We start from the raw sequence: 24,282 nt of genomic DNA on the forward strand, positions 1-24,282 counted from the left end.
AATGGTTGGAATCCTTCCCAAGAGATAGTATCAACAATTGGGATGATCTAGTAACCAAGTTTCTTGCTAAATTTTACCCACCTCAAAGGATCATTAGGTTGAAGACTGAGGTACAAACATTCACACAAATGGAAGCTGAACCCATCTATGAGGCATGGGAGAGATACAAGGCTCTAATCAGGAAGTGCCCTCCTGAAATGTTCACTGAGTGGGATAAGTTGCAGAATTTTTATGAAGGCTTGACTTTGAAATCCCAGGAAGCATTGGATCACTCAGCTGGAGGTTCTTTGCAACTCATGAAAACTGCAGAGGAAGCCCAAAATCTCATTGATATGGTGGCCAACAACCAGTATTTCTTTGCTCACCAAAGGCAACGCCAACCATCACAAAGGAAAGGAGTGATGGAGTTGGAAGGAGTAGACTCAATCTTAGCTCAAAACAAAATGATGCAACAGCAAATTCAACAACAATTTGAGCAAATGGCCAAGAGAATTGACAATCTCCAAGTTGCAGTAGTCAATACAAGTCAACCATCAACCACATGGGGGCAAAATGAAGAGACTCAAGAGCAGCAATAGCAAGAACAAGTCCAGTACATGCATAACCAAAATTCTGGGCCAAATGAAGTCTATGGTGATACTTACAACCCCTCATAGAAGAACCACCCCAACCTCAGATGGGGAGACAATCACAATCAACCTCAACAACCATGGCAAAGAAACTCAAACCAAAATAGTTGGAAAAACACAAACCACAACCAGCAGAATCATAACCAAAACACATACAGAAAACCACAAAACACTTACCCCAACTCTAACCATCATCCATCCAATAACCAAGCCTCCAACCAAAACACTTATCCTCAGCCCTCAACACCCCACAATCAACCAATCTCACAAGACTCTCAGAGGATTACCAATTTGGAGCTCTTGATGGATAAAATGATGAAATACCAAGAGATGACAACAAAGAACCAGGAAGCCTCCATGAAGAATATAGAGAGGCAAATTGGACAGCTCTCCAAGCAGATTACCATCGAAAGACCATCAAGCTCACTACCAAGTGACACCATTCCTAATCCAAAGGAGGAGTGCAAAGCAATACAACTAAGGAGTGGAAAGATCCTGGTGAAAAATGAAGAGGCAACTAAAAAGCCAAAGGAAAGTGACAAGAAAAAAGCTGAAGAAGAGAAAGCCAATGATGAGGATGTAACAGCAAGCAAGCAAACTTAGAATCAGGCTCAAGAAAAGGAAGACCAGGCATAAAAATCAAGAAAAGAGAAGGAAGCGATGGGAGAGCCAACCAAGGAACAAAGGCAGGGAGTGAACTTCACACCTCCATTGCCATATCCTCAAAGGTTCAGCAAAGAGACTAAGGACCAACACTTCCCTAAATTTCTTGAAGTCTTCAAGAAATTGGAGATAAACATTCCACTGGCTGAAGCATTGGAACAGATGCCCCTGTATGCAAAGTTCTTGAAAGAGCTTATCAACAAGAAGAAGAGTTGGCAAGTTAATGAAGCTATACTGCTCACTGCAAAATGCAGAGCATTAATCCAGAAAGGACTTCCCCCTAAACTTGAAGATCCTGGAAGTTTTATTCTACCTTGTGCCATTGGTAGTATGACCATCAACAAGGCAATGTGTGACTTAGGAGCTAGTATCAATCTAATGCCCTCCTCTCTAGTGAAAAAGCTGTGCATAGAAGAAGTGAAACCAGTATAAATGTCTCTAGAACTGGTGGACAAGTCAGTGATATGTCCCAGGGGTGTGATTGAGAACCTTCTAGTCAAGGTAGACAAATTCATATTCTCTGCAGATTTTGTGGTCTTAGATTCAGATAAGGATGAAGGTGATTCCATTATACTGGGAAGACCAGTCTTGGCCACCGCTAGGGCCATTATAGACGTAGAGCAAGGAGAATTGACCCTCAGAATGCATGATGAAAGTGTTACCTTAAATGTACTTCCAGAAACACAGTTCATTGATGAAAAGAAGGACTATACGGAAACCAACAGGGAAAAATTTCAGTGGAAGGAAAGAATCAACAAGACGATCGATAGTTACCTTCCAAAGCAAGAAATAGATAATACAGCAAGGCAAAAAGAGAAAGAGATTATGCAGAATGATGAAGAAATTCAAGAAGACATCGGAGTGTTAGCAATCAAGAAGAAAAACCTCAAAGTGAAGCCTACTGTCAAAGAAGAAAGATCAACAAAAAGAAGGAAGAAAAACAAGAACAAAACCAAAAAGGGTTGGAAGAACAAAAAGATTCCAACAGAGGGGTTCTCCAAAGGTGATAAAGTACAGTTGATCTATCAACAACTGGAAGCAAGTCAACAGATTGATGATTACTATACAGTTAGCAAAATACTCTCACTGGAGCATGCTGAGATTGAGCATCAAGGAACAAAGAAGAAGCTCACAGTCAAGGGGGACAAGCTGAGACATTACAGTCATCAACCACCATAAAAGAGGGGTTCAATGTCAAGCTAATGACAATAAAAGAGCGCTCCATGGGAGGCAACCCATGATTTAAGATTCCTGCTTGTTTCTGAGTTCAATAAATTATGATCACCCTAGCATGATTTTGAATTCTCTCAGACATATTTGAAAGATGCATTATTTGAAACACATGCCAGACTTCTAAGTTTGGTGTGCTTGACAGCACACAAAAAAAAATCAGCTTTTCAAGCATTCTTAGATCATATGCTTAGTCACTTTGATGAAGTATATGACCAAACACTAAGTTTGGTGTCTGCCTATGTGCCAATCTTGAAGAAAGATCAACTTCTGTTCAGAAAATCAAAATCATGCATAGATGAATCATGCATTATCCTGTTTTAGGAATTTATGTTAGGAAATGAATTAGAATTTATGTTAGGAATTTATCAATTGTGACAAATGCTTGTTTTAACATTTATCCCTTAGCAAGAGACAAGTTTGGTGTTCACCAAACCTTGGTTCACTAAGTAAGAGACACAATTGATTCTTCATGACTAAGAAAAAAAATATATATAATATAAGCATTCACCACTTTCTCACCGTGCTTCAATTGTTTCCTAAAGCATATCATTTTGATTTAATTAAAGAAGGTTGAGGTGAAGACAAGATGAAGAAACGGCTGTGACAAGTCAAGAGAAGGAGCACATGTGCCTAGAGAGGTGTGCACACCTTGGAAAGTAAAAAAATCTGCATGTTAGTCACCTTGAAGGACGAACCTCATGCAACTAATGGGAAGAGAATCCTTGTCAATCCTCAAGAAAACATGCAAGCCATTCATCTCATGCAGCTACTATGTTGTTCAACTCAATCTCCACCCTTCACAAGTCATGACCAAATCACTCTTCAAGTGTGGTCTTCGTCCAACATTTTAATACCCTGCCTATAAACAAGTTGAGACATCTCTTGCATCACATGTGCCTACGAGCCCTCCTTACAAACGTAAGTCTTTGTCTCCATCTTGTGCAATCCTATACACACCACCCCCTCATAACAGCAACATTTCTCTCTTCGTTCTCTTTGCACCACAAAACCAGACCTCAACCAACCTCAAATCCACCCGTGTCTCTTCCTTTTGATCACATTCATGGCTTCATCAAGCTCAAGGAGAAGGCTAGGCAAGGAGCCCATGGTAGCCGAACCCCCATCCTATGATGCAAGAAAGTTCAGATCTTAGTTTCATGAAAGAAAATATCATAGATTCATGAAAACAAAGCACATCATTCATGAAAGGGGCTTTGAGCTTAAGGACGGGGAATACCCCATCATGAGGCAAATCACTAGGGAAAGAAGGTGGGACCTTCTATGCGATCCCCTCCCCAAGATTAGTGCAGTCATGATCAGGGAGTTCTATGCAAATGCTGTGAAAGAGAGTAAAGACAGCACCCCTTACAAAAGCTATGTTAGAGGAAGTGAAGTGAATTTCAGTCCAGCATCCATTACAAGGGCCTTGAAGTTGAGAACCATAACTTATGAAGAGCCCAGCTATGAGGACAGATTGCAGAGAGAGAATGACTCTGATGAAATCCTACAGGGGATATGCTTGGAAGGCACAGACTGGGAAAGAGATTCGAAAGGAATCCCAAGCCAATTGAAAAGAATAAATCTCATTCCTAAGGCAAAGGGGTGGTATGAGATAGTGAGGAGATCCATACTCCCTACTGGAAACACCTCAGGGGTCACAATCAGGCGAGCATTTTTGACATACTGTATCCTACATGGAGGAGAAATCAACCTTGCACAACTCATAGCTGACAGTATTCAAGAGATAGCTAATAGCACAACCAAATCCACTAGGCTCGGCCATTCAAGCACAATTCTAAGGCTGTGCAATAAAGCTAGGGTGATTTTTGAAGATGAGGACACAAAAAAAGTAAGAAGGGGGTCGGGAATCACAAAGAGAAGCATGGAAGGGATTAATGAGGATGATGATCAAGAAGAAAGACCCCAAAGAAGAAGAAGACCAGAAGAAGGGGGAGAACAAGCTCACAGTGCCATAGATATGAGTCAACTACAAAGAGCTCTTGAAGAAATATCACAACAAAATGTGAGACACCAAGAGCAATATCTAGCGCACCAGGAGCAATATCTGAAAGACAGGGAGCAAAATGAAGCTTGGCAGCACAGAATGGAGGAAAGACAAGAAAGCTGGCAGCAACAAATGATGATCCAACAACAAGAATTCCAAGCCAAGATTCTTGAAGGGCAGAAGGAACAAACAGCAAATCTCAAAGAGTCATACGACAAAATGTTCTTGACTCAAGCCAAATATGGGGAGTACACTCACAATTTGTATCAATGGAAGAACATACATCATACCATTGGAGAGTGTAGGCACGTGGATAGGATAGAATATGATGAAGATACCCAAGCCAAGCTGGATTACTTAACTCACAGCATGCCAGCAATAAATCCACAGATTAAACCATTTGGGATGTGCCCTAAGTTAGTGAACCAGCAGAGAGCAAGAACAGATAGATACTCAGCACGTATGCAAAACAGATTGGAGGATGTTGGACTCTCGGGCTTGCTAGACTATGTCTGGGACAGAAGATGCCCTGGCGAAGAAGCTCAAGATTATACAAAGACGAGGAAAAAGAAGAGGGGAGAATCCAGCAGAATGGAAATGCCTGACAAATAGAGGTGGTAAAGTTCTTTTTACTTTTATTTAAATAAGAAAGATGTATGTCTGAGACATGACATACCTTCAATGCTTTTATGTTTTGCATTTTAATGCCTTTATGTTTTACATTTTAATGCTTTAATAGATTACTTGCATTAGAATCTTGTCATCATTCATTAGCTTTAGTATTTTGTTTTGTCCCCTTGCTGTTTGAATAAAAGGGAGATGTTTGATTTAGAAAAAGTAGTTGTTCAATGTTGCAAAAGTTAGAATGAAAGATAGTGGTGATATGTGTTTGATTCAATTGATAGCTCATAAAATAAATGCTGCAAAATGACTTGTTACTTGAAGCTTAAGCTAGTTTGCTGCTATGATCCTTCAATTAATGAAAGTCCTTTGAAAATAAACCAAAACAGAAAGAAAAAGAAATAGAAAAAGCCAAAGAAAGTGGCAAAGAAATAAACAATAAGGCTAGACACCAATAGCTTGGACCCTAGGACACATGCCTGTGGTGTTTTTGTACTAGGATATGCTTGGACAAGTAAGTTCTAAGGAGTATTTCAAAACTTGGCAACTTAGATCAACTGATTTGGGATTGCCAACTGAAAGTCCACAATAAAGAGCAACCTAGCTAGCTACAAAACATTTAGTTATCCAAAGAGATGCTGGGCATCAATGATCCTAGGAAGAAAAAGGTGAGCCATATGTCTGTGGTGAAGAAATGTTGAGTGAAATTAAGCCAAAGGCCACTGCGAAATTTGCCACCAAGCCTTCAATAAGAAATAAGCTCTTTAATGCAAAAGAAAGAAGAAAAAGCTAACAAGGGAAATAAGCAAAAAGTAAGGCATTATAGCAGCAACCTTGGTGAACCCTTAAGAAAACATTGTTTGTTTTGACAGCAAGTAATAAATGAGCTACTTTTGATCTGCATAAAATCCCATAAACCAAATTCAACTATTTGCTTAATAAGGACATATATACTTCTCTACTTCATTCTATCTCCTCTTATGTTTAGTTCTTGCTTGGGGACAAGCAAGTTTTAAGTTTGGTGTTCTGATGACAAGTCATCTTAGCCTAGTTTCACTAGTCTTTTTCTTTGTTTTTATTTAGTTTTATGCAGTTTCTTGCATTCTAAGTAAGTAATTTGGAATGGATATGCATGGTTTCTTTGAATCAAACAACCACCATTTAATTGATGCTAAATAATGAGGTTTAAGCTAAATTTAAAGATTTTTAATGATATATAAACCTTGTGAATTTGGTGATACTTTGATTGGTTGTTTTGATTAATTGTAGGTGAAGAAATGAAGAAAATAAGAAAGCGTTGCCTAAGAAGCGTGGCACAAGAAAAAGAAGAAGTGTGGCAAAGAAAAGTGGAAAGCGTGGCACATGGAACGAGGAAGCATTCTCTCAGGGAAGCAACAATGAACCAAGGAGCCAAGCTTCAATGCTCTGCTCCCCTTGAGAGCGGAGCACAAATTGAAGCTAAGAAACAAGGAAAGGAAAAGCAATGCTCCACTCTCCTTGGGAGCATTATCGGGCTCTCATCAAAAACAATTCCAAGGAAATGTGTGCCAAATATTCTCTCCAAGATTCGAACCCATGAGCAAAGGGGAGAGTGGGAAGCGTTACTCACAAGAAAAATAAATCAAAAATTGGCCAAAAGCATCCTCCAAGGTTCGAACCAAGCACCTCAAGGAAAGGAGGAGAGAGAAGCGCTACTTCCTCCACAAAGAAAAGAAGGCAGCGTGCATTCCTCAAGTGTCGAACCAAGGACCTTTCCTTGGAGGAGCCAATGCTCCGCTCACAAGGAGAGCAGAGCGCTGAAGCTTGGCACACACAAGCATGCTTGACATGGTCATGGAGCTTGTTGCACGCATCATGACACGGTCCAGGGAAGCAAGGAGCGCGCAAGACACACACAAACCAATGCTCCGCTCCCCACATGAGCGGAGCATTCCCCTGATGCTTCTTCCAGCCTTGGACGCAACAAAGGATCCCCACACAAGGCTCCAATGCTCTACTCCCCACATGAGCAGAGCATCCTCCTGGGAGCAATTTTCACATGGGCTGAAAAATTCAATAAAAAATCCAATTAAATTCATATCTTCACCAAATTAAAAAGCCCACCCAAATTCTAAAATCCAATAATAGAAAGTGTATAAATAGGAGCTAGTTTGATTTAATTAGGACCTCTAGACTTTACTTTGATTTTTTCTTTGAACTTTCATTTTCATTTTGAGCTTGTACTTTTGAATTTAGATCTTAGAGAATTGGGAAGGAGAATTGATCTCTCTTCTTCCTGGTTCTTGCTTGAGCACTCTTTATTTTTCTTGCTTTTGATCTTGGGTGGAGAATTGAAGAACTTCTGTTTCAATCTCACCTTGAGATCTCTGGTTTACTTTTCTGCATAATTTAATTTCCATTTCTGTTTACTGCATCTTCTTCTACACTTGCTGCAATTTACTTTTCTTTACTTCTTTTGCAATTGCTCTTGTTGGATCAAGGAAGGATTTGAGATCAAGACTTGTTTTCTAGTCTCTTCCACTCCTGAGATTTTCTCAAGCAATTAAGCATCTGTCACTTTCTGTTTTAATTTCTCAAGCATTTCTACTTTTCTGTTAAGATCTACTTTACTTCAATTCACCTTCTACTCTTCTGTTTAATTGCAATTCACTTGTTCTCGTTTAAATTCTGCAATCCCAATTTCCAATTCCTTTTATAATTCAAGCAATTTACATTTCTTGCACTTTAAGATTCAGCCATTTACATTTCTTGCAATCTAAGTTTCTGCAATTTACATTACTTGTTCTTTAAGATTCAGCACTTTTATTTTCTGTTCTCTTTAATTTACTGCAATTCTTCTTTCTCTCTTTACAATTCATGCAATTTAGTTTCTGCCAAATACAAACTACTCAACCAATACTTGATTCACTTGACTAAATCAACCACTAAACTAAAATTGCTCAATCCTTCAATCCCTGTGGGATCGACCTCACTCATGTGAGTTATTATTACTTGATGCGACCCGGTACACTTGCCGGTGAGTTTTGTGTTGGATCGTTTTCCACACATCAAGTTTTTGCAAAAACTTGATGGTGTTTTTATGAAAAAACGAATTTCCAAACACACAAATACTAACCAGCAAGTGTACCGGGTCGCATCAAGTAGTAAAACTCACTTAGAGTGAGGTCGATCCCACAGAGATTGATAGATCAAGCAACTTTAGTGGGTAATTAGTTTAGTCAAGCTAACATTGAGTGAATTGTGTGAAGTTGATCAACAGAAAGTAAATAGCAAGTCAAATTAAAGTGCAGAAAGTAAAGTGACTGAAACTTAAAGAGCAAGAAATGTAAATTGCAAATACTTAAATGACAAGAAATGTAAATTGCATAAAATGTAATGGGGATTGGGTGCTGGAAATTAAAGAAAGCAATATATCAAAGCTTAGAACAATTGCAAGGAAATTAAAATTGCATGAAAAGTAAATTTAGATCATAGTGGCTCAAATGTAAAGTGCAGAGAAACACACGTGCAGAAAAGTAAATATGAGCAGAAAGTAAAAACTGCAGAGAAGAAAATTGTAGCAGAAAAAGAAATCAACAAGAAAACTTAAATCAATTTTGAAATCTCAAAGAGCACTTAAAAATTTCAATGAAACAGTAAAAAAAAATAGCAAAGCAAAATTGCTTGAGAAAGCTAATCAGAGATGAAATTCAACTTGATTGCAAAATGAAATTGAAGATCTCAAGAAATCAAAGAGACTAGAAAACAAGTCTAGATCTCAATTCCTTCCTTGATCCAACAGCAAACAAATTAAAGAATAAAGACAGATGGAAGCAGTAAATGAAAGCTTTGATTCAAATCACAATTTCTAAAGTTATGCAGAAAAATAACAAGAGAAGTTGCAGATGGAGAATGAAAACAGAATTCCTTCCAATCTCAATCCAAAATTTCAAAACAGAAAAGAAACTAAGAGAGAAAGCAAAATGAAAACTAGAGAGTGCAAAACTCCCTATTGGAGCTAGCCTTCTCAATGGAGCTCACCTCCCCTAACAAAGAGGAAAATGATGCCTTATATAGGCTTTACAAAATAAAAATGAAAATGAAATGAAAAACAAATTACAATTAAATGAAATTACTAATCTAATTGATCCTTGTGCCTTTGAGTTAATGGGCTTTTTAATTTGGTGAAGAATTGATTTGAATTGGATTTTTAATTGAATTTCCAGCCCAAGTGTTGCTCCCAGTGGAATGCTCTACTCTCGTGGGGAGCGGAGCATTGAAGCTTATGTTGGAGCCCTTTGTTGCGTGTGTCTTGTGCGCATCATCCCCCTCGACCGTGTCAAGTTGCGCGCCTCATTTTCCCTTGGCCCGTGTCAAGCTTGCTTGTGTGCGCTAAGGAGTAGCGCTCTGCTCTCCTTGTGAGCGGAGCATTGGTGCTTCCAAGGGGAGGTCCCAAGTTCGAAACTTGCTGGGAGCACTTCTCCATGCTATGTTCCTCATTTTTTTCTTAGTGAAGCACGACAATGCTCTCCAAGAGAGCGGAGCTTTGCTTTGGAGTGAGGCTCCAACTTCGAGCCTTGGTGGAAGCATTGTCTGATTTTTTTGCTTATTTTTTGCCCTTAAAAATGCATTTCACTCGTGCCTCAATTTCATGCCAAATATAGATTTCCATACATTGTTGGAAAGCTCTGAATGTCAGCTTTCCAACGCAACTGGAAGCACATCAATCGGACATCTGTAGCTCAAGTTATTGCCCTTTGAAGGAGGCATGGTCATGTTGTGAGCGCCCAGATTTTAACTTAGCGAAAATTTTGCTTCCAAGTTCATCTTTGCATCACAATAATGCTCCACTCTTGGCATGAGCGGAGCTTTGTGTGCTGATTGCCAATTTTCCTTTAATTTGGTCATGGGCCATGCTTTTAAAACCGTGGCCTAAGGCTCCAAAGTGTGCTCCAACTTCAAAGTGTACCCCAAAGCTCTTTTTTTCTCCTTTTTAGTTTATTTTGTGCTTTTTGCTTCTTTTTCTTCTTATTTCCTACAAAATTTATAAAATCAAAAGATCAAGGAAATGTACCATTTAAGTACAAAAGCATTCATTATTCAAGCACAAATCATAAATTTCTTGTATGGATAAGCATAGAAAAACATGACATGGTGACATGTCATCACAACACCAAACTTAAACCTTGCTTGTCCTCAAGCAAGAAAAGAATCATGCAATAAAGATTGACAATCCAAGGTAAGAAGAATAGCAACTCAATGTTCATGGTTAGCTAGTTTTCTAAGCATGCTACAATCACAAAAGAGATGTAAATGATTGATGCTTCTATCTAGCTCAATTTATGAAATCTTTCTCTTATATTTCTTCCTTGAAACAAGCTTTTGATTTTCTTATTAGCTTCTCCTTTTGGGTGCTTTGCCCCATGAGTTGATAACAAATCTACGACTTCTAAATGCTTTGTTTTCAAGTATTACCACTTGATACATAAGCACCACAAGCATTTAATTAGAGGACTTCATTAAGCTCATTTTTCTTTTCTTTTCTTTGACTCTCTAATCATTGATGCTCAGAACCTTGAGCTTTTGCACTTGAGCCTAGCCTTGACTTCTAAGTGTTTTATTTTCAAGCATTTGGCTTGATACATAAACACCACAAGTACTTAACAAATAAATTGCCATTGGTACTCAGAGCCTTCAGCTTTCTCATTCTTTCCCTTTTTCTTTTCTTGCTCTTTTTTTTGCTTTTTACTTTCTTCAAGGTTTTCATGATTTCAAAAGATTTCATAAAATGTCCTAGATGAAAACTTCAATTAAATAAAATCTAATGCAATTGAGCAACAATTAATCATACTAGCTTTCCAATACTGCACATGCTAAAATCTTCTTTAATGACCTTGTTTGTTTATGATCATAATGCTTTATTGCTTTTGAACTCACAAAAGTCAAGTTGGTAGTCACAATGCCACATCAACATGTTACAAATCAAGATTCAAGCTATGTTTTATTCATAGACACATGTAAACAGAAAAGATGAAGACAATCATGCAATTTAAGTGCTGGAAGCAAATGAGAGGAAAAGGAACTCTACAACCTTGTAGTTCATCTTCATTATTGTTGTCCTTTTTCCTCTATTCTTCCTCTTTCCCTTGCCAAACTCAGAATGCTTGCTCATCCTCAAGCTACAATTAGAACAATGGCTATGGGGCTAAGATGGATCATGAATGTCTTACATAATGAAATATTAGTAGCACATGTGTTTTAAGCAAGTAAAATTAAAGATAACAATCAAGGCACAAGAGACAGAGACATTTTGATTGCATAGATAAGAATGTGTGAACAATACATTGCATAAAAGATAAGTGGCACACCAAACATAGTGTGACACTTTCACTTGGAATTAATGCAAGTATCTTGTAAGAATTGGAACCAAATTTTGTTGCATAGCAACACCAAACTTAGAATGCAATCATATGTCAATTTATTTGAATTAAAACTAAGCAAGTGAAACTGTTATTTGTTAAGTACAATCACCAAGCCAAGAATCTGTCATGAATAAAGCTCTCTTGGTAATGTATTAACAAACACAGTAAATAAGCAAACTAAAATGAAAGCATTTAAAAGCAGAAAAATGACTAAAGAAAGTAGAATGAAAAAGTGTCAAATTAAAAGAGAAAATTAAAACTGCAGAGGCATTATGATTATGCAGACAAGTAGTGTTGCTTGAATGAATTGCATAGAAAATAAGTGGCACACCAAACTTAGAATCTTGGTGTGTCACTTTCATTTTTGATTTGATGCAATCATCCAAAAAGATTGAAAACAATTTGTTGCAAGGCAACACCAAACTTAGAATGTAACCATATGCCATTTTATTGAATTTAAACAAAGTAAAGAAAGAAAACAAAGCATAGAAGAGAAATGTTACCTACTGTTGGCATGTTGTTCTTTACTTTCTTCCTCTTCTTCCAGTTTGTTAAGAGGAATGACCTCAAGGGAGGAGAAGATTCAGCTATTGCCCCCTGTCTTGGTCTCTCCTCAGCAAGCTTTCTTTTGTTAATGGCTTGATTGAGCTTGCTTGCTGGATCAGGGGTTGGATTGCTTGTGGTTGACCCTCTATTCTTCATAAATATTGTCCTTGGTAGCTTGGTCACAATCTTCTTCTTGGTGCTTTTGTTAATTGCCTTCACTTCCTTGAATCCAAGCCTTGGTGGTTGTGTGATTGTTGGAGTCTTGTCTTCATCAAGAGTTTCTTGCAATAGTGGTTCAATGAGCTCTTCCTTTGTGCACTTCTCTACTTCACTTGAGTGTGAATTCTCTTGAGTATCTTCCTCCATTTCTTCTTCATGAACTTCCATTAATTCCTTTGGGAGGGAAGTTTTATGTTCCTCTATCACCTCAATTAGCTTCTGTGAATATGAAGCCACAAATTCAAACACCTCCATAACCTCCTTTTCTCTTGAAATTTCACTTGACACAGAGGCTTCCTCATCTTGCTTTTCCACTTCCTCACCCATAAATTGGTCTTCATCCTCACTGTTTGATGGTTTTAAGTTCCTCCTTGTTTGCTCTAAGGGCCCATTCATCTTCTTGAGGATGATTTCTTTCCAGGATTGGGGTTGTGTGTATCTTTCCACGAGTTTTCTATGTATTTCAATGGCTTGAAGGTAATCCTCATCTGTTGGTTCAAGAGACGAAGGTTGAGAGTAATTTTAGTGACATGGATGTGTTGTGGTGAAGTTGTGTTGAGGGGTGTGGAATGAGTTGTGTGATTGATGGGGTGACTTGTATGGATTTTAGAGGAAACTTTGTGTTGAGGCATAATCAAGTGATGAAGAGCTTTCAAATGAGAAACTGGGACGTGAGGGTGGATGCTCTTTCATTCCTTGGTGATACTCCCATCTACCATGAGGAAAATGATATGAATCATTTTGTGGTGGTGGTTGGTATCCCATATGATTCTCTTGCTCATCTTGTGTCTCTGAAGCAAATCTCCATGGATTGGAGTGCTTAGAATTTGTATTTTCTTGGTGATATTCCCAGCCACCATTAGATATTGGTGATGGTGGATAATATCCCATGAAATTTGTTTGATCATAAGATGAGTTGAACTCCATTTGAATTTTGGAAAACACAACACCAAGGAAAATTGAAATTACTCATATCAGAGATGAGAATTTCTTAGTGAGGTAAAAACTCAAATACCTTGGTTTTAATTTAAAACGGAAAACAAAAATAAGGAAAATGCTTGATCTAGACTTCTCACCCACTTAATCATTGTCAATCTAATTCAATCCCCGGCAACGGCACCAAAAACTTGATGTGTGGAAAATGATCCAACACAAAACTCACCGGCAAGTGTACCGGGTCGCATCAAGTAATAATAACTCACATGAGTGAGGTCGATCCCACAAGGATTGAAGGATTGAGCAATTTTAGTTTAGTGGTTGATTTAGTCAAGCGAATCAAGTATTGGTTGAGTAGTTTGTATTTGGCAGAAACTAAATTGCATGAATTGTAAAGAGAGAAAGAAGAATTGCAGTAAATTAAAGAGAACAGAAAATAAAAATGCTGAATCTTAAAGAACAAGTAATGTAAATTGCAGAAACTTAGATTGCAAGAAATGTAAATGGCTGAATCTTAAAGTGCAAGAAATATAAATTGCTTGAATTATAAAAGGAATTTTGAATTGGGATTGCAGAATTTAAACGAGAACAAGTGAATTGCAATTAAACAGAAGAGTAGAAGGTGAATTGAAGTAAAGTAGATATTAACAGAAAAGTAGAAATGCTTGAGAAATTAAAACAGAAAGTGACAGATGCTTAATTGCAGCAATTTAAAAGAAGGTTGAAAATCTCAGGAGTGGAAGAGACTAGAAAACAAGTCTAGATCTCAAATCTTTCCTTGATCCAACAAGAGCAATTGCAAAAGAAGTAAAGAAAAGTAAATTGCAGCAAGTGTAGAAGAAGATGCAGTAAACAGAAATGGAAATTGAATTATGCAGAAAAGTAAACCAGAGATCTCAAGGTGAGATTGAAATAGAAGTTCTTCAATTCTCCACCCAAGATCAAAAGCAAGAAAAATAAAGAGTGCTCAAGCAAGAACCAGGAAGAAGAGAGATCAATTCTCCTTCCCAATTCTCTATGATCTAAATTCAAAAGTACAAGCTCAAAATGAAAATGAAAGTTCAAAGAAAAAATCAAAGTAAAGTCTAGAGGTCCTAATTAAATCAAACTAGCTCCTATTTATACACTTTCTATTCTTGGATTTTAGAATTTGGGTGAGCTTTTTAATTTGGTGAAGATTTGAATTTAATTGGATTTTTGATTGAATTTTCAGCCCATGTGAAAATTACTCCCAGGAGGATGCTCTACTCATGTGGGAAGCAGAGCATTGGAGCCTTGTGTGGGGATCTTTTGTTGCGTCCAAGGCTGGAAGAAGCATCAGGGGAATGCTCCGCTCATGTGGGGAGCGGAGCATTGGCTTGTGTGTGTCTTGCGCTCTCCTTGCTTCCCTGGACCGTGTCATGATGCGTGCAACAAGCTCCCTGGCCGTGTCAAGCATGCTTGTGTGTGCCAAGCTTCAGCGCTCTGCTCTCCTTGTGAGCGGAGCATTGGCTCCTCCAAGGAAAGGTCCTTGGTTCGACACTTGAGGAATGCACGCTGCCTTCTTTTCTTTGTGGAGGAAGTAGCGCTTCTCTCTCCTCCTTTCCTTGAGGTGCTTGGTTCGAACCTTAGAGGATGCTTTTGGCCAATTTTTGGTTTATTTTTCTTGTGAGTAGCGCTCCCCACTCTCCCCTTTGCTCATGGGTTCGAATCTTGAAGAGAACATTTGGCACACATTTTCTTGGAATTGTTTTTTATGAGAGCCCGATAATGCTCCCAAGGAGAGCGGAGCATTGCTTTTCCTTTCCTTGTTTCTTGGCTTCAATTTGTGCTCCGCTCTCAAGGGGAGCAGAGCATTGAAGCTTGGCTCCTTGGTCCATTGTTGCTTCCCTGAGAGAATGCTTCCTCCTTCCATGTGCCACGCTTTCCACTTTTCTTTGCCACACTTCTTCTTTTTCTTGGGCCACGCTTCTTAGGCAACGCTTTCTTATTTTCTTCATTTCTTCACCTACAATTAATCAAAACAACCAATCAAAGTATCACCAAATTCACAAGGTTTATATATCATTAAAAATCTATTAAATTTAGCTTAAACCTCATTATTTAGCATCAATTAAATGGTGGTTGTTTGATTCAAAGAAACCATGCATTTTCATTCCAAATTACTTACTTAGAATGCAAGAAAGTGCATAAAACTAAATAAAAACAAAGAAAAAGACTAGTGAAACTAGGCTAAGATGGCTTGTCATCATGTATTCCTTCCAGGAGATTGATTGAATTCCTGCAAGTTATTGGAAGTTGCTCGTTCTCCAAGCACTTGAGAGATTGTTAGCATGCATGTATATTTGTAGGCTTTTGAACTTAGATTGGTGTGTGAACACCAAACTTAGTTTCTTGCCTTATGCAGCAAATTGAATCTATGTAGACAACATCAAGTACTTTTATTTAAGAAAGTAAACTATGAACCATAAAACAACTATGAACTAGATAACAGACTAAAAACTAGAAAACAAACACTTTTGAGTAATTTCTCTGATTGTTTGGAGCTGATAACTAGTTATGCTGAGGGTGCAATGTGTTCTTAATGTAATCCATGGTGGAACACCAAACTTAGATTTACACATTCACTCTTAAATTTCTTTGCTGTGAAACACCAAACTTAGCTCCTTGCAATACAGAGAATCTACCTTTTTTTATTGAACTTAACTAGGGAAAGGAAAGCTACCTTTGGTTGGGTTGCCTCCCAACAAGCGCTCTTTTATCGTCATTAGCTTGACGGTTGGTTTGCTGTTAGGGCGAATTGTAATGCCTGAGATCCTCTCCTCTCACTATAAAATTGTCCCCATTTGATTCCTTGATAATTTCCAAATGCTCTAGGGAAAGGACCTTTCTGATTGTGAACACTTGAGGTAACTGAGATGAAATGGTTGGAAGATGGGGTGGGATTTGTAGATGGTGGATTGATATCACTTTGTCTCCAGGGGAGAAACCTTCTGTAGGACCCATCTTGTTTCTCCATCCCCTTAGCAATTTCTTCACAACTCTTTTCTTTTCTTCCATTAGTGCTCCATTGACTCTTGTGTTAGGGAGATCCTTGTTAGCTGCTCTTCCTTATTCTTGTGGCTTCGGCTCTTTCTTGAACTCCATTGGTTGCTTCATCTCTTGAGATTCTTGTTTATCCATCAAGGAAAGCTCCAGATGCTTGCCTGGTGGTTCATTGCTATTCTCCTTCAGAGAGCTCTCACTGTATTCTTCCTTTAATTTCTTGCTCTCTTGCTCAGGTTCATGCACAGGCTTGAAGGCCTGGAAAGTGAGCTGCTCATCATGTATTCTCAATATCAACTCTCCTTGTTCTACATCAATGAGTGCTCGACTAGTAGCTAGAAATGGTCTCCCTAGAATAATGGGATGGAGGTAACTTTTCTCCATGTCCAGAATAACAAAGTCAGTTGGGAGGAAGTAGTTTCCTACTTTCACCAATACATTTTCGATTACTCCTTCGGCCTGCTTCTGAGTTTTATCTGCCAATTGGATGATTACATCCATGGATCTCAGCTCATTGATTTGCAACTTCTTCATAATTGATGAGGCATCACATTTATGCTAGCCCCTAGATCACAAAATCTTCTGTTAATTTTTGTCTCTCCTATGGCACAAGGAATATGAAAACTCCCTGGATCTTTTTTCTTCAAGAGTACGTCCTTTTGAATGAGAGCACTGCATTCCTTGTTCATCACCACTATTTGGCCACCCTTCAGATTGCTCTTCCTAGCTAGTAGCTCCTTCATCCACTTGATACAAGTAGGCATCTATTTGAGGATTTGGAGGAAGGGAATGTTGACATGAAGAGTCTTAAATTCATCCAAAAATTTAGTGTATGTTCTCCTTTTCTCACTGTCCTTGAGTCTCTCTGGGAATGGTGCTTGTGGCACATATGGTTGCAGGGTTTTTTTTTCTTTTGATTCTCTCTCTTGGGCAGGATCAGTCTTTTGCTCAATCTCTTCTTTCCTTTCTTCTGAAACTCTTAGATTATGTGCTGTAGGATTGCTAACTTCCTGTCTCCAAACCTCCTCACTTGCTAGGCTTACTGCTTTACATTCTTCCCATTTCATATTTTGTGTTCCTCCTCTTGGATTCTTCTCAGTGTCACTTGGGAAGCTATCAGTGGATTTGGGGATTTGTTGAGATAGATATCCCACCTGTGACTCAAGATTCTTAAGAACCTCTCCTCGGCTTTTTATACTCCCTCTCACTTCTTTCTTAAATTTTTTTATGTCTTCAAACTCCTTGCAAAGGTTTGTAAGCATAGCTTCCATCTTAACCATTCTGTCATCATCATGTGGTGATGGTTGGTTGGAATTGAGGTGTTGAGCGTGGTCATGGTGGTTTTGGTAAGGTGGCTGTAAGTAAGTGTTTTATGTGGTCTGGTATGGTTTTTAGTTAGAGTGTTGGTGAGTAGAGTTGTTATACTTATTTGGATTATGGGTTCTGTGGTCTTGGCCTTGGCTTTGTTGGTTTCCCCACCCAAAGTTTGGGTGGTTCCTCCAACCAGAGTTGTAGGTTTTAGAATATGGATCATTAGCTTGCCTAGATGAATTTTCAAGGTAATTAGCTTCCTCCCAGTTAACTCCTTCTTCTGTTTCCAACTCTCCTTGAGGTGATGGTTGAGTGTGGATAGCTGCAGCTTGATTCTTCTCCATTTGCTTGGTCAATTTAGCCAGTTGCTTGGTGATCATCTTATTCTGGGTCAGGATTGCATCCATTTGGTTCAATTCTAGGACTCCCCTGTTGTTGCTTCTGTCTGAGGCATAGAAATACTCATTGTCAGCCACTATCTCTATAACATCAATGGCTTCTTCAATGGTCTTCTTCTTGTTAAGGAAACCTCCAGATGAATGGTCTACAACTTTCTTTGATTCACAATTCAGCCCTTCATAGAAGATATGAAGTTGCACCCACTCATTAAACATATCAGGGGGGCATTTCCTTGTCAAATCCTTGAATCTCTCTCAAGCTTCATAAATAGTCTCACCATCTTGCTGTCTGAATGTCTGCACTTCAGTTCTCAGCCTGTTAACATTTTGTGGAGGGTAGAACCTTGTTAAGAATCTATTCACCACATCCTCCCAGGTTGTCAAGCTTTCCTTGGGAAATGATTCCAGCTATTTTGATGCTTTGTTCCTCAAGGAAAATGGAAACAGTAGCAATCTATAGGTGTCAGGATGAACACCATTAGATTTAACTGTGTCACATATCCTTTGGAATTTAGTGAGATGCTCATTAGGATCCTCTTGGGCACTTCCTCCAAAAGAACAGCTGTTCTAGACTAGAGTTATGAGCTGAGGCTTCAATTCGAAGTTATTAGCATTGATAGTTGGCTTTTGAATGCTACTACCACAGTTTTCTGAGTTTGAATTGATGTATGAGCCTAGAACTCTCCTTTCTTGTCCAGCAGGGTTGGCTCCACCTCTTCTGGCATGGTTATTCACCTCTCCTTCATGATGGTTTTTTCATATCATCCTCCATGGTTATATCCAAATCTTCCTCCTCTTCTTCTGCACCAACAGCCCTCTTTCCTCTTGCTTCCCTCCTTAATCTCAGGAAGGTTCTTTTCGGTTCATTATCAAATGAGGTTGAGGCCTCTCTTCTACCTGTCATATAATGAACAAGTACAAGAAGCAGCAAATGCAAAGTCCACTAAAACATAGTATAGTTAGCTTGGTTAGAGCAATTTATGAAATGGTTAGTGGGTTAGTTTGCTGGAAAGTAAATGAGAATGAAGAAATTAAAAAGAAATAACTAAAATTGCAGAAAAATTAAAATGAACAGCTGAAATTAAAATTCAATTAATCAAAAGAAAAGAAAAGTGCTCAATCTAGTTATCCTCCAATTTAATAATTGTCAATACAAAACCAATCCCCGGCAACGGCGCCATAAACTTGATTCACGAAAATTTGCCTCTCAACAAATTCCTACCAGCAAGTGTACCAGATTGTCGTCAAGTAAAAACTCACTGTAGAGTGAGGTCAAATCCCACAGGGATTGGTTGGTTGATCAATGTTAATTGGAGAATTGTTCTAGTTGAGCGAAATCAGATTTGGTTGAGAATTGCAGAAAGTAAAATTGGCGGGAAACATAAATTGCAAGAAATTAAATGACAGAAATTAAATTGCTAAAATTAAATGACAGAAGCTTAAATTGCAAGAAATTAAATGGGAATGGGGAATTAGCATGAAATTAAAGAACAGAATGTAAAAAAATGGGTAAGATCAGAGTAGGGAATTCATTGGGTTTTGGGAGATATTGAACTCTCCAGATCAAATCATTTTCACCTCTTCCTCAATCAATGCATTCATTGACATTGTTTGGTAATCTTAGAAGATTGGATCCCAATGTCTTGGCTCACCAATCTCTCTAAGCATGAACAATTGCCCAATGTCTTGATTTAATTTCTCATGGGAAGAGTTAAAGTTCGATCACAGACTATACCACACAAATTCATAGATCAAAGTATTGGTAGGATTACATGTCACTATATCCATCCAATCCCCAATCTAATCCAATGTGAGAAAGCAATTCTAGCATGAATTCTTCATCCCTCTCTCAAGGATCCGAAGAATTCTAATTATGGATAGCTTCTCTCTCAAGACAACTATCTAATTAAATTAAGACCGAAAGCTTTCTAACAAAAATCAAGAGAAAAGAAAGAAAAAGAAGATAAAAACTACTATTGATCCATTGAATTACAATAGAGCTCCCTCACCCAATGAAAGGGGTTTATTTGTTCATAGCTCTCAAAATGGAAATTGAAATTGAAAGATACATTCTGAATTGAAAGAAAATTGCAGAAAACTAATTCTGGCAAAAAGTAAGTGAAGTAAAAAGGTCCCCTCTAACTTAAATTCTAAGCTATTTATACACTTTCTTCCATTGTTCTTCAATCTCTGAATTGGGATTTTGGCCTTGATGGAATTGGGTTAAAAATGGCTCCAGTTGGTTTCCCTTGCTGTTGAGAAGAGATCTGTTTGAATTTGCAAGCTCTGATGCTCGATGTTGGAGTCAACGTTTGATGGCCAACGTTGACTAAAACGCCTTTCAGAAGAAAACCAGAAAAACCAGATACTTTGCTATCATCACGCTTAAGCGTGAAGTCTGTGATTTTGCTTATTCACGCGTATGCGTACACCACGCTTACACATGCATTGCCCTTTTTCCCATCCACGCGTACGCGTCACTGACGCGTGCGCATCGATTCAAGTTTCTCAAGTCCAAATTCTGGGCTCCTCGTCGCGGACGTTGGAGTCAACGTTTAAGGCAACGTTGGACCTCCAACGTTCGTTTGTTGACGCGTACGCGTGAACCACGCGTACGCGTGGATGGTCAATTTTTCTATTCCACGCGTGCGCGTGACTCACGCTTGCGCGTGACTCACGCTTGGGCGTGGATACAGAAATTTTGCTCTTTCACGCGTACGCGTCATCGACGCGTGTGCGTCACTCAAAATTTATTTAGCTCCAGAATTGAACTTTTTATCACCACGTTGGGGGTAACGTTGGATATCGAACGCTCCCTCCAATGTGAGCATTAGTAAATCATGCAGAGACTTGCTCTGCCTCTCTTCCAACATTGGAGGCAACGTTGGCTGTCCAACTTGGCCACCAACGTTGCTTCTTCTTAATCTTTTCCATGCTCCTTCTTCAACTTCTTTCCATGCCTTCCTTCACCTGTCATCAACCAATATATGCATCAAAGCCTTGCTAAATTCATGAGAATTCTCATCATTCTTAGCACACAAGTAATTATAGCATAATTCTCATGAAATTGCATCAAATTAATCATAGTTGGATGAATCTAGGTATGCATGAATTTCTACCCAATTTGCTTACTTATAATTCAAGAAAGTGCATAAAACCTATTAAAAACAAAGAAAAAGGCTAGTAAAACTAGCCTAAGATGCCCTGGGATTAGGTAATAACCCTCAGCTATCACTACTCCTCCTTCTCCTTTCGGCATAAAACGAATCGATCGCTCAAAGCAATCCAACAATACCCGATTCTTTGACAACCAATCAAATCTCAAAATCATCTCCAACCCAACCATTGGCAAACAGATTAAATCATGAACAAATTCTCTATCCTTAATCTTGAAAGATACTTCCCTACAACCTGATCTAGTCACAACTGTCTGATACGGGATATGCACATGCATATCAAAAGCTAATTTTGACATTTTCAACCCTAGTTCCTCAACTTTATCAAATAAAATAAACAAATGCGAGGGTCCAGTATCATACAATGCAACCAATGTTCTCTCACCAAATAAACAGTTACCTCTCATAAAAGGATCCGCCTTAGCAACATCACTGGCGTTCACAACAAACACTCGGCCTTGTTGATTCTGACCCGCATTCAAATTCCTCCCACGAGGGCAATCCTTCGCCATGTGTCCAGGCAATCCACATGTAAAGCATCCACCTATACCTAGCTTGCACCAATAATAAGGATGAAAATTCCCACAATGGTTACAAATTGAATTTGGAGAAGTTTTACTCTGATTACCTCTCCCTCTCGCCAGGTGGTACTGATAATAGTTGTTTCTTCTAAAGCTCCCTTGACCTTGAGGGTATTGAGGTGCACGTCCATCCCTCTTGAAATTCTGACCCCTCAGCTAAAAGTACTTTTCTCGGCCTCTGTTGTTGTTTCATCCTCGGGTATCTCTTGCCAATGCCACTTTCTTAGCACACTGTTCAACCACTCGGACCTTGTTCACCAACTCAAAAAATACCTGAATCTCCAAAGGAGCTACAGCCGTCAAAATGTTGTCCCTCAAGCCTCCTTGCTATTTTATACACTTCCAGCTCTCATAGGACTCAGAAGTACCTTGACATACCCTAGAGAACCTACAGAGCTCCTCGAACTAACTAGTGTAATCGACAACGGACATTGAGCCTTGCTTCAGCTTCATAAGCTCCAACTCCCTAGCCTCTCTCACGGATTCCAAAAAATACTTCCTATAGAAAGCCACTTGAAATACATCCCAAGGAATCTCTGGATTCAGAAGTCGTAGCAACTGACACTCTCTCTGTCACCAGTATTGAGCTTCCCCCATCAGCTGATAAGTTGTAAACTCTACAAATTGATTGGAAGGAACATCTTGAGTGTGTAGGGCACACTCTATAGCTCGGAACCAGTTGTCAGCATCAGTAGGGTTGGTTGACCCTCTAAAAGTAGGTGGATAAACTTTCAGAAACGAAGCCAAAGTCATCGAAGCACCACCCAAGTTGTTACCATCTCCTTCTCCATTTTCATTTCCATTTCCATTACCATTCCCAGCTGGTTGACCCACCCTTTCCAAGGCCTGCATAGTCGTATCAGCGTTGGCTTGCATAGTATTTGCCAAATTGGTCATTGCCGCCATGAACTCGGCATGGTTGTTGGCCGATTGGTCATTCTCAGTTCCTCCCTGTGTACACGTATGACCTCGTCTGTGAGTAGCCATTAGGGTTTCTGTCTACACCAAACAGTCAATATCAAGATGATGAGTCCCAATATCAAAAGCCTAGTGGTTTAATTATCCTAAAAAGGCACTCACAAACAAGCATGCTATGCAATATCAAGTAGATAACCTAAATAGCATGAAAGAAAAAGACACAGAGTATGCAATGAAGCACAATCGATCCATCCCTCAGGCTCACGAGAATGAACTGCTCTGATACCACTAAATATAACACTTTAATTACCCTAAGCCTTACCTCATGCCGTAAAGCAAAGTATAATTAAAGGTCACGACAATTCTAAGGCTTATACAATAATATATATATATATAGAGAGAGAGAGAGAGAAGAGATAGTAAGTCTAGAAGCCCGATAAAAAAATAAGCTCAAAAATGGAGTTACAAAAGCACGAATGTTCACATGAAGCTACAAGCATAAAGGTACAAGATATAGATACAAGATAATACGACATATGTAGATATATGAGTACAATAGTCATAAGTACTAGCCTCAGCCCACAACGTTTAGGCCGACTAGTATATACAGACATAACAGAGTTCTGAAAGTTAAAACGACATATACAATATCTCTCTCAAAGTTAGCCTCTATGGAAAAAAATAGATACAAAAGTGAGAGTACTAAAACAAACTATTCAAAAGGAATCCAAAAAATGATAAGATCTTCCGCTCTGTCACCACCACGCAACTCACCAAGGTGGGTTATAACCTGCATCTGAAAAACAAATATAGAATATGGTATGAGAACCGGAGGTTTTTAGTATGGTAACAGTGCCTAGTAATGTAAGATATAAGATTTTGGGATGCCAGAGGCAATCCTAGAACTTCACATCGAGCATAAGATTCAACTTATAAAACAGTTAAATAAATCCTTAAACATGTCATCTAAGTTAGGGGATTTCTAGTCTAACATTTTGCCGCTGTCCCACAGCCTTCACTAGCCTAACCTCCATGTGATCCCATTTCCAGCGCCTTCCGAACCTCCTCAATCCCAGCAGAAAACCCAAGTAATAGCAATACAAGTAAAACACAAGTATAATCATGTATATCAAGTAATTCAAGAAGCAATTAAGCATGTTATACAATTAGGTAAACAATGCAAGTTGGCAAAGCAAGCAAACATATAGATTATGCACATGATGAATGCCTTTTGGTCACAATATAAGTGGGATCACATTGTCGGTTCAACTGTCAACCCGCCGCTGTGCCACCGTGCAGTCGCGTGGCTGCCGACCCAACCTTCTCTCACCGCTGTCGACCGTTCCCTTCTACTCTACAGTGCATGAAACCCCAAATCCCTCATTCACGATGTGCATAACCTACCCCTGTTCTCTGCTCCCCCGTGTGCATTTGTGCCGTCTTTAAGTCGCGTGGCTGTCCAAACATCCTCCTCTCACTACTGTTGACCGTTCCTCTTTCCTACACCGTGCATAAATCTGAGTTATCGTGACCTCTCCCTGTCACTGGTTTGTTCTTCCACGTTGCTCTTTCTTTCTTGTTTTCACTCTTGATTAATTTCAAAAATTAAATCATATTTCCT

At 38.9% G+C, this 24,282-nt stretch overlaps 1 non-coding gene and 1 pseudogene across 1 annotated transcript; both read left to right on the forward strand.

The window, feature by feature from the left end:
- The first annotated feature begins 3,588 nt into the window (after nucleotides 1-3,588).
- LOC148579999 (uncharacterized) lies at nucleotides 3,589-5,142 on the forward strand (annotated as a pseudogene).
- Nucleotides 5,143-18,196: 13,054 nt separating this feature from the next.
- Nucleotides 18,197-18,304, forward strand: LOC148580000 (small nucleolar RNA R71). The gene has a single exon (XR_015899460.1). It is a non-coding gene; the product is annotated as a small nucleolar RNA R71 (small nucleolar RNA).
- Nucleotides 18,305-24,282: the final 5,978 nt, after the last annotated feature.

This window comes from Arachis ipaensis, chromosome B10 (genome assembly GCF_059453495.1).
Source record: "Arachis ipaensis isolate K30076 ecotype BB chromosome B10, ASM5945349v1, whole genome shotgun sequence".
Lineage (NCBI taxonomy): Eukaryota > Viridiplantae > Streptophyta > Magnoliopsida > Fabales > Fabaceae > Arachis > Arachis ipaensis.